Raw genomic sequence first — 14,518 nt, 5'->3', positions numbered from 1 at the left:
TGGCCATTCTCTGTGCTATCTTTTATTGAAGACCTTGGAGGTGAGATCATCAAGCAATCAGGCCACTGCACTCAGACACATGACCCCGACCAGTTTTGAACACATGACGATATTTGGCTAAGTGTGTGTGTGTGTACCCACACATGAGACAGTCTGTAGTGTGTGTGTGTGTGTGTTAATAAAGGGAACACTGCAGCTGCAGTCAAATACGCCCTTCAGTGCTGTGTGTACCATTCGAGCTGAAATACATTAAGACCTCCATCATATCGATCCGCAGCATGACATCACTGTCTCCTTAATGCATTTCCCGTGCAGGACGTTTTGGGAATGGGACAATGTGAATGTGAGTGTGTGGGCATAAGCAGATCATAAGAAGAGATCATACACATTCATATGAATTATCCACAGATTTGCCAAAACATACTATAGTTACGAATTGCCATGATAGTGTGTTGGCAAAATCAGGTATATAGTTTCTGTATTGTGAATAGCTGAAAAAAATCATCCAAGTAGACGAGTTGACCAAAATGCAGTCTTTGAATACTAAAAAACATTAATTAAAATAGTTTTAATCTGATTTAAAGTTGGTGATTTGCTCATTATTTGAGTGCGCGGTTTGTCTTATATGCTTATTAGTGCATATGTTAGCTTAGCAGCATGCTAACATCACTATTGGAAATCTTCTGAGTCGTGTCCCATGTAAGTAGCACTATTTGTTAGTAGTTGATGCCTATGTCATCATTTATGATGTTTTATGAGTTACGTTGCCTAAAGGCAGTAGATCTTGTTTGGAAAATAACTAATATGTTCTGTGTTTTTGCTTTGTGTTGAAACAAAGCCAAGAAAGAAACTGCCTGATCAGCAAACAGAACGTCTCATTTTCAATTTGTTCTTTGCTTTTTCTGTCCTTTCTACTCGGACACAATATATTTTTCACAGATGTTCACTGGCTATTAGCTAGCGTGACAAACATGTTAATAAATATTTGAAGTAGGTGACGTTATGATGAGCAAGAGAGGATGAGCGAGAGCTTGACATAGACAGTCTTTTATGATGACGGCAGAACAAAGTGCTTTGGATCACATGCAATTTTTGATACACTGGTGTATTAAAACGCCAAATCCACATGCTGATACACACACCCAGTGGCCATTCTCTGTGCTATCTTTTATTGAAGACCTTGGAGGTGAGATCATCAAGCAATCAGGCCACTGCACTCAGACACATGACCCCGACCAGTTTTGAACACATGACGATATTTGGCTAAGTGTGTGTGTGTGTACCCACACATGAGACAGTCTGTAGTGTGTGTGTGTGTGTGTTAATAAAGGGAACACTGCAGCTGCAGTCAAATACGCCCTTCAGTGCTGTGTGTACCATTCGAGCTGAAATACATTAAGACCTCCATCATATCGATCCGCAGCATGACATCACTGTCTCCTTAATGCATTTCCCGTGCAGGACGTTTTGGGAATGGGACAATGTGAATGTGAGTGTGTTTTTTTTTTTTTTTATAGGATGGCTGATTATTTTTCCAGTATCTCTTTCAGATTGACAGTTTAGTTTGTCCATAAATGAAAATTGTCTTCATTTACTCGCCCTCATGTCATTCCAAACCTGTATGACTGACTTTCTTCTGTGAAGATATTTTGAAGAATGTTCACAATGCTCTCTTCCATAATTAAAGGGACAAAATTAAAAGCATTTTAAACAACTTGTGCACTGTATTCCAAGTCTTCTGAAGCCATGTGACAGCTTTTGTGTTAAGAACAGATGGATTTCTAGTTATGTTTGACTTGAATGTTGTTGTTATGACATTATGTGAATAGTATTTTAAAAAGAAAAATGTTTTTTTAAGCAACTTTAATTTCGAAATTCAGTTCCAAAGGAAGATTTGGCTTGATTCGGGTTGAAATATGGTGCATAAGCATATTCAAGACTTGTTTTTAAACATGTCAATCACTGCTTTGTTGGCCTGTGTCAGAGGATGGATGTTCTGGAAGATTTTGTGTATCTTCATGATACACAATATACATAAGCGATAAATATACTGTGTTATTATTTATTCTGGACATGCATTTTCTTATGCATGTGTTTGCATTATGCAAGTGAAAGAGAGGCTCAATAATAATAACACATGCTTCTTTGTTTCTGTTATATAGGCCTAACTCAAGCAGAATGGATCACAGTTCCTCCATGAGATCATTGTTTTTGTGCATTTATTTCTATGCTTTGTCTGATATTAAACGGACACTGACTGCTTAGCAGTTCATTAGCTGATAATGTCTGATAAGTTGGCAGTGTTCCTACAGAACAGAAAAATAGGAACGGTCCAATATAAAGAGTTGAAAGGGAAAGGAGTTGTTATGTTGGTGCTAGAGATCAAAAGACAGATTAATTTGATTAATGTCTATTTCTTAATACTTTATCCGTGGCCTGTGGCTCATTCACTCGCCGATTTAGACTTCACATCTGAAGTAGGTCATGTAGTCTGCGTTCGTAGAGCTGCTGTCTATAATCCATGCTTTCTATGGCTGTTATCACTGCAGCTCTCTTAAAGCTAAAAACCTGACTTATGATTAGTGGTCGACCAATATTGTTTTTTTGACAGCCGAAGCCGATATCTTGGAAAGCAGGGGGGCCGATAGCCGATATAATTTGTTTGAACTTTTAATTAATATTTAAGAAACGTAAAATCATTTGACAATGGATTAAAAAATAAATGTGTAAAATAAACATGCTTATACTTTATATGACAAAGTATTTTTCACAAATAAATAAATATTTAATAAAAATATAATTAAAAAGGAAGTAAACACTGTAACCAACAGGGCACTCAGTAATCTGGGAAGTTTGTGGGCATTGGGAATCATATTTTTCAAATAAAGCCAGGGTAACACTCATTTTACATACAGCACACAGAGAAAATGACATGAATATGACACTGGGCAAATGCATAAAGCGCAGCATAATTTGAAATCACGAGTTTAAAGTTGAAAGCATTCAATTCGCACGGACTGACCGTCACACAGAACACGCGATCATGCTGGATTAAAATGCACACTTCACAAGATCTCACAGCTGGATTCGACTAAATTTGCAAGGTTTGTGAAATTAAATGTTCATTAGTCATTCAAAGATTTGTTTAAATGATATAAATGCGTATTTGCTTAATGCTTGACGGCAAACGAGAAAGTATTATCATTACTAATTATCTATTACTAAATATCTATTACTAATAATATAAAAGCAATCGTTATAATAATTTTTGTATACATTAATTCCTTTGTTTAACCGTTCTATCTGATTATTAGACAGACTTCTATCCGTATTAGACAGAACTGTTAACAACGACAGTAAACAAGAGGGGGAATGTGAGCACTGTGTGTCAAAATAAAAGTCCCGCCTCGAACACATTGGCCAAGCAGAAAAGTTTATCGGCCGATGCCGATATTTGAAAAATGCCAAATATCGGCCGATATATCGGCCTTGGCGATATATCTGTCGATCACTACTTGTGATCTGCTTCTCTATATGTCGCTAAACATGTTTGACAATACCATGTTGAAAAGGCCAGGTTCAAATCAGCTGGCCTCTAGTCTACGCCAGTAAATAGGGTTTTAAGGTATTCATCATAAAAAAGCCATTATCGTGCTCTTGGGAATGTCTTGTTTTGACAGTGGCATCACTGGCGATTTGTGCTAGTTATTCCCATAGCGAGACCACAGAAACGGTTTCATTGGCTGTTAGTGTTCACTTCTGTTTAATCGTATGCATTCAATACGAGGGACCATCTAAAGAAAGTTAGCATATATGTGCTAGTGGCTGTTATCACATACCTTTTTTTCATAGATATAAGTAGATCGATAGAAATAAAAATACAAAGACAGCTTCAGAGTCAAAAATATGCCTACAGCTGCTTGTGCTCTTTGTACCTTTATCTGGATGTAAAATTTGAAAACATCACATAAGGGCTTGATTTTTTTTCTTTTATTGATTTGAAGAAAATAAATGAGTTTAATTGCACTTTAGAGGGAAAGTGGATAATCCAACCTTCCATTTCATTACCATGAATAAAAGAAAAAATGTTCAAACTGCCGCTATGGAAATGGTGATGTAACAATGGCGTATTTAGTATTCATGTCTCTGGGTTGCAGGATTGTGTATCTGTGAGAGAAAATACAGATTTTCAATTGAATTGTTATTGTGCCCCCTTTATTAATTTGTGTGATACTGACGTATGATAAATCAGAATAGATTAGGGCTTTTGAGATTGAATCTGCCAGCCTTTCATTCATTCAGAAGACCGAACTCAACACCATTCAAAAACAGATTGGGTTCAAAAGGAAATCCTTTGGCCTTTTTGAAACTGACAAAAGCTCTTTAGCTGACACAATCCATATCAGAGCTGAATACTGAATTTTAATGAGTTATAATTATGACTGGTCTTGAATATCTGAAGGATTGAGTTTTGAGGATTATAATACTCATATCGGTACCACAGAGAGACTCGAGGCATTTGGAAATCATAGCTTTCCCCCCATAATCTCATCAAGTGCTGCTTTACATTTCGTCCTCCCACAAGAATCCTAAAGAATTCCATCCTTTGAAGCTGATTTCACAGAACTGCTTTGCTTTCCACCTTTATCTTGCACCCTTTCACTGTAATTTTACCAGGAATGCCTATACTTGTTTGAATCTTATTTTTGACGTTTTGATAAGCCACACACCCACATATCGTCAAAGAAGCCATGGTTACCTCCTGTTTTAGCAGACCATGAGAGCTTTATCAATCCCAGAGCAAAACCAAAGCACAAGCTAACGGTAAACATCTTTTAATCTTCAAAGCACTCTACAGTTAGCATGTTAAAAGAAGTTGTTTTCACAGACCATCTAGCAGGGGGTTCTGTTTAGCCTGCATTAGTCACATGGGACACTGAAGTGAATTAAACTGCAAACTTGTTTTTTAAGAAAAGTTTGAATGTATTGGTGTTAAAAATGAGATGCATAACAAGATAAAAATTTGGATCAATACCAGGTCAAAATTAATATCAAAAGTAGTCATTTTGCTAACACCTTGAATATGTGTGAGTGTAAACATCTCATTATTAAATACACATTTTCAAAGTATAAAGTGTTGTTTTATCAAGTATAATGAATTCTTAACTCCTAAATATTATGTTACCATATATCATATCATCATGGTTAATATAGTATATACAATGTATCATAAGTATAATAACTTTTTGTGCAGTCACACATTATATACAATATGAACTAACTTTTTCTGCTGATTATGTTGGTTATTTACAAAAAAATTTTTTTGTTTTTTTTATGCCAAACTACCTGGCTTTCTTTTCAGGAATTTCATATTTTGTTGAAGCTTTTTAGTGAAGCCTTCATTGTGATATTAGTACATTTTTACTTCATGTCCTCCAAAATTCTTATTTTTATTATATTATTTATTTATATTATATATATATATGTTATTATTGTATTATAATGTTACGTATATATTTGTATATTTATTAATAAATATATAATTTATATAATAATAATAATAATAAAATAGATCCAGAAAAAATGAGCATCATGTCATTGACTCATCTATAAGAAGCTGACAATGCCCCCTTAGACGAATCCATACTAAACTGTTCCCAGAAGGCATATACCTTTCATTAAATGGACAACTATGTCTTTCTTCATATGTGCATCTCTCTAATAGTGATGACACTTTACTGGCCAAAACACATTTGACCTCCTTTCTCTCCTCCCTTCTTTGTAATCAGACTGAGCCACAGGCTCGGTCAGGCTTGACCTCTCATTAGCACTGACCTGAGGTCAGTGTAACAGCATGCACACTGATTTGACGTGTTTGCCCCGGTTTCCAGGACTCTTTTTCAAACAAAAACAAAAGCTCCATAATGCATGACCTTTAACCTCTCTGGTGTATTTAAGGCTTCGGATGGGTACCTGTGGGCCGGGGCTGGAGAGAAGAACAATGTGTGAGTGATAGAATTATAAGGAGAGGGAAAGAAAAAGAGATAAAGGCAGCAGTTACATGAAATGAAAGACCAAAAGTGCCGCAGGCAGTGGGGTCCGAAATCCTTCTCTAGTTTTTTCCCTGCCAGGCCATCTAATTTGTTTTCTTGGTCTCAAATATCCTTCAGTTAAATTAGTTTTTCGTTGACATGAGAGATCGCTGTCTGAAGGGTGAATACAAAACTATAGAAGCCTGTTTCCTCCTCAGAGTAAAAGATAAAAAAAGGTAACGGAGCGAGAAAGCATAAAAATATATGTTATCCTTCAGTTAAATTAGTTTTTCGTTGACATGAGAGATCGCTGTCTGAAGGGTGAATACAAAACTATAGAAGCCTGTTTCCTCAGAGTAAAAGATAAAAAAAGGTAACGGAGCGAGAAAGCATAAAAATATATGTAATGAAATATAAAATGGTAATTATGAGAAATAAAGTCATATTGTGAGATACAAAGTCATGATTGCATTTTTTTTTACAATGGGGCTGAAGTACAGTACAATAAGTACATTACAATAAGTAATTATACAATAAGTAATTAAGTACAGTAGTTTTCCATACAAAACTCCTCTGCTAAAAAGAGAAGGTGACTATCTTTTTTTTAAAATATTGGAATATTAAATATTCATAAAAATCTAATTTCTTGATGTTTTGAGATAAAAAAACTTGATTTATTATGAAACATACTGTAATTATAAGAACACAGTCCAAAAAGAACATTTTTGGAGACTTGTAAAGTTGTATAGAGTAGACTACTACATTTGTCTTCATTGTTCTAAAATTTCTGATTCAGACAACTGAACTTTAACAAATGATCATAACTATTTTTGTCAAAAATGCATATTGAGAGTTCGAGAGTTTGGCCCACGCAGTCGTGGTGAAGTTGTAAGAGAGAAGCAGGATAAATACTGTGGTTCCTAAACAACAGAACAACTAAAAATACATTAAAATGTTGGAAAGTCTTTCAAACCATATGCTATTAATGGCTGTGTGTAGCACCTACATCTCTCCGCTTCATTCTGAAGGACCCCAGTATTAGAACCAGGATTATTTTTATAAGAACGGCTTTATTTTAAAAAAATATCTGTGATCATTTCAGTCTGATTTTAGCATTGCGAATGACCCATTTGAACTCAAATTGTTTTTTAAACCTGTTTATGTAACCCTATAGTTTTAAAACAACAACAACAAAAATTAAGTTTAATTTAATTTATGTTTAGTTTAATTTAAAGGTTCAGTGAGGTGGAAAATGGTCATGAAAACCAAATAAAGTTTATATAACAACAAAAAATGTGAACATGCGGGGGAAGAAAGTAATAATAATGTATGATATGACCCCTTTAAAGCAAAGGACACAGACAAATTAAACTCTTAATATGAAGCATTCAAACAAATCAGCCAGTTAAGTTTGTTAGGCAGCTGTTAGACTGAGAACAGTGCCTGAACAAAGAACAATTTCCCAGCTGAAATCTGATTTGAGCCAAGCACACCTCTACCCTTCAGACGGGTGAAGATCCAATCTGAAATATGATGAGCAGCACAATGTTCAAGATTAAATTACATTAGTTCTTCCTTCTCTATTCAGTCCCTTTCCTTCCTCTTATGTTTCCCCCATCCCCCATTTGTTTTCGCTCTGTCCTTCTGATGGTCTTTCACTCGTGGGTGTTTTGAGTGCTCATTTGTCTGTGATTGTGTATGAAGGTAGATAGGAGTCTTTCAGATGTCTGATTATGTATGTAGCAGGCACTGTATGTTCCTGCTGGTGTCTTTATCTCAGACATCTGCTGTAATTCCCACACTCAGTTTTCCGAATCTCCCTCTGGGACCCCTCGGCATAATGCCGTCTCATTTTTTAATGATGTTTAGAAACATAGTATGCATTGATGGGCTGTCTGACTGCTGGGTTTAAGGGCTCAGCTCTGTCATCTATTCTACACACACACCTACCTACCTACCTACCTACCTATCTATCTATCTATCTATCGTCAGACGATTGGAATACTTCGATTTGGTAAAAACAAATTTCAAAGAAGTCTTTGATGCTTACCAAGGCTGCATTTAATTGATTGAAAATACATTAAAAACAGTAAAATTGTCAAATACGCTCGTGTGTGTGTGTGTGTGTGTGTATGTGTGTGTGTATGTATATGTATATATATATATATATATATAATAATTGTTGTATAAATGTGTATTTAAATATTATTTATATTTATTCTTTGTATGTTTGCAAAACTGTAAAGATGAAGGTCTAAATTAAATTAAAAAGTAAAAAGTATTTTTTTAGTAGTAATAAATGAACTTTTCCATGACACTCTAATTTATTAGAAAAAAAATAGTAATTTTTTCCTTTGAAGTTTAAATGAGCCGAAGTATTCATTTTCAATATTACTATAGTTAAATGTGCAAATTTACTGCAATAATGCTCATGTAATTTACACCTCTACTGGTGAAGAATGTAGCAATAATAATAGCACCAAAACACAAGACCAGGAAATAGCCTACTGGGGGATGATTTTTAGAATGTAAAATACCCGAGACACTCCTAGATGAATGATCAGATGAATAATTGTTGTATTGTCATTCAGATTAATCAGATTCAGGAAATGACTGTTGTCTTGTCAAGCATTAAGCAAGCAATTATGTTCTCAAGAACTGCTGATATGCTAGGATTTAGTCAATTGAGGATGTTCCTTCACAAACTGTTTTTTAAGAAACCATGGCAACTACTGCTTTGGTATGGTTGACGTTTCAATGATTCAGCACCGGCGTATATCCTTTGCAGCTGTGATGCTCTGACACAACTGGACTGTTGAAGTCACAGGACTGGTAATTAATTTGAGACACTGACAAAGGTCGGATTGATCCACTAGGACTGATTAATGGTTTCACTATATTATTTAACATGTGACTCAGGATTAATTCCCAGAAAGCATTAAATTGCTGTAGATTCAAATGGAGGAGCATCCATATATCCACTGCTGGCAGACTCATCACTGTAGTGGATTACATATTCAAGGTGCTCTACCCATATGCTTAAAAATGATTTATGGCTATTACACTGTTTCACTCTTTAATTTAACTGCATTAAGTTTTCTGATCATTTGGTGAGATTATTTGTGCAATAGTGAATACTGTAATGGACAGATCAGAGGTAAGTCAGCAGGAAATGGAGTTTGAGGGTGGGTCTGTCTGAACACACACCTTGTTCTGTAGCCATTGAGAGTTTGCCTCAGCTGTGCACACCTGTCTTTTTCTGTCGCTGCACGTCTCATCACTGATTCAGTCAGCAGAGACTGAAGCCTATAAACAGACGAGGGGAGGAGAGGAGAGAGTGAGGGATGACAATGAAAACTTGTTTGTTTAAACAAAAATAATGCAAAAATGTCAAGCTCTCCTGGTTTTAAGGTAGATTTTTACTGAAAAACAAAACAAAAAACTCATTAAGAAAATTATTTTTATTTTATTTGATTAATTTTCCTTTTTTTTTGTTGCCAAATTTCACAATCAATGGCTTTCTGCATTCACCAATCAGCTATTACATCTTTGTGATGTCATATATTAATACGTTAAGAAGGTAACATAATCTCTGACAGTTGATTAATTTGTCTATCCGCACGGATAAAGAATCATATATTAAGATACTAAGATAACCTCTAACAGCATTCAGTTGATGCATTTGTCTATCCATGCAGATAAAGAGAAGCGCTTTCATTTTAGCTTCTGTCTAATGTGACTACATAACTTTCCGAAATAAACTGTCACAGGCTTTCACACGTCACAGGCTTATACCCCAACAGAACATTGTGACTGTCTCTCTTGGACAATAATGAGCCAAAACCGTTAATTCACACATATAGCAATAGCATCAATGTGGATCTTTCCCGGCAATGTTACAACATCTTAAACCTGTTCAACGGGTTCTGTTCACACATGATAAAAAAAAATCACAAATAATTACAAAGAAACATTAAGAAACATATTAAATTAAATGTGAAAATTTGAAGTAGAAAAACTAATCTAAAAAAGTATTTTCTTCTAAAGCATACTCCAATAATAGTAAACTCATTGATGAAATTGGCATGATGTGTGCTCGGGCTCCAGGGCCTCCTGAGCATATGTTGACTCCGGGTGATGAGGATTAAGTGAAAACTGATAAACCTGTGAAGGGCAGGAACCGCTTTGTCTTGAGTTTCTTCTCTGCTTGGCTGTTATTGTCATTGAGTTGTCCTCACAGCTGCCATATTACACACCCACAGCTAATTTTCTCATTCGTGCTCCCCCTCCCATCCTCTGCTTGAGTTTGTTTTACACCTGACAGGTACATGTCCCAACAAATACCCAAGTCTGAGTGATAGTTGACTTACTGCCCCGGTTGGATGGGACTAGTTTCCCCAGAGGAGGTTGAGGTTTGCAGACGTGCTTTGCGATTTTCAATACTGAGAAAAACAGGTCTTTGTTTTTCTCACACAGCAACAATAAAATAAATGACCTACTAACCCTAAACCAACTTTTCAGTAGTACTCTGAATCTCTCTCTCTCTCTCTCTCTCTCTCTCTCCCCCCCATATCCATCCACCTATCTCTATGGTGATGGTTCAAATGTCCCATTCAAGATAAATCAGTCAGGTGAACATATTTTTTCTTATTTTCTGTAAACATTTTCATCAACCCTACCACAAAAGAAAGATCTATTTTTACTTTTAGAAATGAATTATATGTAAATTACTAGATTTTTAATCCTATCTGAATAACTATGAAATGACAGACATCAAACATTAATAGGTGCAGATGAGATGTAAATTAGAAATGTAATCCTGTTCTTAAGGTAGTTATCTGACATTATAACAGTTAATGAGCACATCTTAACCGGTTTTAAAGATGTGTCCCTGGGACGTCAGATTTAGTGTGTCAGTGATGGACATATTACATATTTTTTTCTAGTTTTAGATTCTTTCAGCATCAACTTTTCTACAACAACCCCCTCCACACACACTCATACATACATATGTGCAAGACGTCTCTTTAAATAGCTTGTGAGGGGGATGTGATGAGGTCGAGAGTGGGGAAAGTTTTTTTCTTTTAATTGTGTGAAAGCTGCTCCCGTTTACTGAAAACAGATCAGAGGCCTAATCTCTAAACCTGCATCAACAGCACAACCTCAAGCAAAGAGTCAACACACATCCAATCTACAGCACAGACTGCCTTAGTCATATAGTAAACCCAGTTTTATCATGTCCATTTACACCCTGAGGTCAAGCTGACCCTAGAAATTAAACTTTTTGTCCCTGATTAATAAATAATCCGACTGCATAGGTTCACATTTGCTGATGGCAGTTTTTTTATCTGCGGTATTTAATGTCATCACTTACATTTGTGATACCTTGAGTTCAGTTATTCTGGAAGGAGGATATTTTCCTTTCTGTAATAAGGTATCATTTTACTATAAACTCTAACTCTAAACTTTGTAGTAAAGGTCCTCAGATGTAGCAGGAAGTAAAATCTGGTCGGTGTTTTAATAAAGTAGCGTTTTTATAGCAAGTTGTAAAACGGGTATTAGTTGTTTGTGAGTGTATCTTGTGCATGTGTGATGGGTTTCTGCCTTATCTGATAAGGCAACAGCTGCTGAGCTTGTTATAGAATGACTCACTGTTGGCTGTCTGTCATGTTTCACTCACACACACACCCTTTTAAGTCCTCAGGAGCTGTGTCATCTATTTGCCTATTCGTAGCCTGAGACATGCCTGAGATCAGTGTGGACTGAGCAGACTGTAGCTGCTTGCACTGATATAACGCTTTTTTGTGGTGATAGTTAGGGATAGTCAGTGTGACATTTTGTGTTTTTAAATGTGAAATGGATCCTAATTATCGGGCTAAATACCGGTGCATCTCAATAAATTAGAATGTCATGGAAAAGTTCATTTATTTCAGTAATTCAACTGAAATTGTGAAACTCATGTATTAAATAAATTAAATGCACACAGACTGAAGTAGTTTAACGATTTGGTTCTTTTAATTGTGATGATTTTGGCTCACATTTAACAAAAACCCACCAATTCACTATCTCAACAAATTAGAATACTTCATAAGTGAATACTTATTGAGATGCACCTGTACATGATAGTAACATCTATACTTAAAAAAAAAAAAAATCTCTGAGCTGATATGAGAATTTGAATGGCCAGAGGAAGCTCTTTCATATCTCTCGACATTTATTTGAGTATAATACTATCACTACTACTATCTTCTTATATTTTGAGTATTATTTTATTTTAGAATTATTATCATTTATAACAATATATATATATATTTTTCATTCAGAAAGTATTCAGACCCCCTTCACTTTTCAATTTTGTTATGTTGCAGCCTGATACTACAATTGTTTAAATATTTTTTTTTTCTCGTTAATCTACACTCCGTATCTCATAATGACAAAGTGAAAACAGAATTTTAGAAATGTCTGTAAATTTATTAAAAAGAAAAAACTGAAATGTCATATAAGTATTCAGACTTTACTCAGTACTTCGTTGAAGCACCTTTGGCAGCAATTACAGCCTCAAGTCTTTTTGGGTATGACGCAACAAGCTTTGCACACCTGGATTGGGGGATTTTCTGCCATTCTTCTTTGCAAATCCTCTCAAGGTCATTCAGGTTGGATGGGGACCGTCGATGGACAGCCATTTTCAGGTCTCTCCAGAGATGTTCCATAGGGGTCAAGTCAGGGCTCTGGCTGGGCCACTCTAGGACATTCACAGAGTTGTCCCTAAGCCACTCCTGTGTTGCCTTGGCTGTGTGCTTAGGGTCATTGTCCACTGAACCTTCGGCCCAGTCTGAGGTTCTGAATGCTCTGGACTGGGTTTTTATTAAGGCTATCTCAATATTTTAGTGTATTGAGCTTTTCTTCTACTCTGAAGAGTCCCTCAGTCCCTGCCGCTGAAAAACCCCACAGCAAGAGGCTGCTATCAGCACACTTTACTTTTGAGATGGTACTCCGCAGGTGATGAGTAGATCTGTGCCTTGATACAATCCTGTCTCTGAGCTCTGCAGGTAGTTCCTTTGACCTCATAGCTTGGTTTTCGCTCTGATATGCATTGTCAGCTATGAGGCCTTTTATTTTATATACCTTTCCAAATCATGTCCAATCAACTAGATTTACCCCAGGTGGACTCCAATCAAGTTGTAGAAAAAAATATATATATATGTGTGTGTGTGTGTGTGTGTGTGTATGTATATGTATATGTGTGTGTGTGTATATATATATATATATATATATATATTTGTGGACCCTGGACCACAAAACCAGTCTTAAGTCGCTGGAGTATATTTGTAGCAATAGCCAAAAATACATTGTATGGGTCAAAATTATTGATTCTTCTTTTATGCCAAAAATCATTAGGATATTAAGTAAAGATCATGTTCCATGAAGATATTTTGTAAATGTCCTATTGTAAATATATTAAAACTTAATTTTTGATTATTAATATGCATTGCTAAGAACTTCATTTGGACAACTTTAAAGGCGATTTTCTCAATATTTCGTTTTTTTTGTACCCTCAGATTCCAGATATTCAAATATTTGTATCTCGGACAAATATTGTCCTATCCTAACAAACCATACATCACTGGAAAGCTTATTTATTCAGCTTTCAGATGATGTATAAATCTCAATTTCGAAAATTGACCCTTATGACTAGTTTTGTCGTCCAGTGTCACATATATATACAGTAGTCTAGTCAGTAGTCAAACAATATTTAAAGTGGATAAAAAAAGTTAATCAAAATTGTCCTAAGACAAGAACGCTTTTAAGGTTTTAGGACAACTTTAATGAAAGGTTTTGATCCACTTCAAATGCTGACTACTGTATGTATATATAATATGTATGTATGAGTGTGTGTATGTATGAAATTTGACATTTTTCATATCTCTGGACATTTGAGTATAAAAATACTTCATCTTGTATTTTGAGTATTATTTTATATTTTATTTAAGAAATATTATTATTATTAATAATAATAATAATTAAATATTTAATTTCATCCTGGGATGACATGAAAATTGTTCTTTCATAGCTCTGGACACTTATTTAAGTATGATTTTATGTATTTGTTTAGTTGGTTGGTTGAAAAATCAGTCCTCTCTTGCATTCTAGAGGAAAATTTTAATAGTCCGAGGTCCTTTCATAGTTCTAACTCACACTCAATTAAACTCTAACTCACACTCAATTATATAAAATTCAAAGTATTTAAATGTTTGAGTTCATATTTAGATATTTTTCTTCCTTTACACCCAAATTAGCGTTGACAGGAGAATTACTGTAGTACAGAACTCTCTTTATGAATTCAGTGACAGGAGAGAGTTTACAGTGTGTTTAGGCTCATGCTAAAACACACACAAACACAGACCTGCTAACGGATGTGACTCACAGGGTGGTGAATGTGTGCTTCAGCTGAGACGAAAACCTGGAAGACATCCATATGGGCTCTT

The sequence above is a fragment of the Sinocyclocheilus grahami genome, unplaced genomic scaffold, assembly GCF_001515645.1.
Source record: "Sinocyclocheilus grahami isolate Dianchi unplaced genomic scaffold, SAMN03320097.WGS_v1.1 scaffold1013.1, whole genome shotgun sequence".
Taxonomy (NCBI): domain Eukaryota; kingdom Metazoa; phylum Chordata; class Actinopteri; order Cypriniformes; family Cyprinidae; genus Sinocyclocheilus; species Sinocyclocheilus grahami.
Note: the sequence above shows the minus strand (reverse complement) of the source record.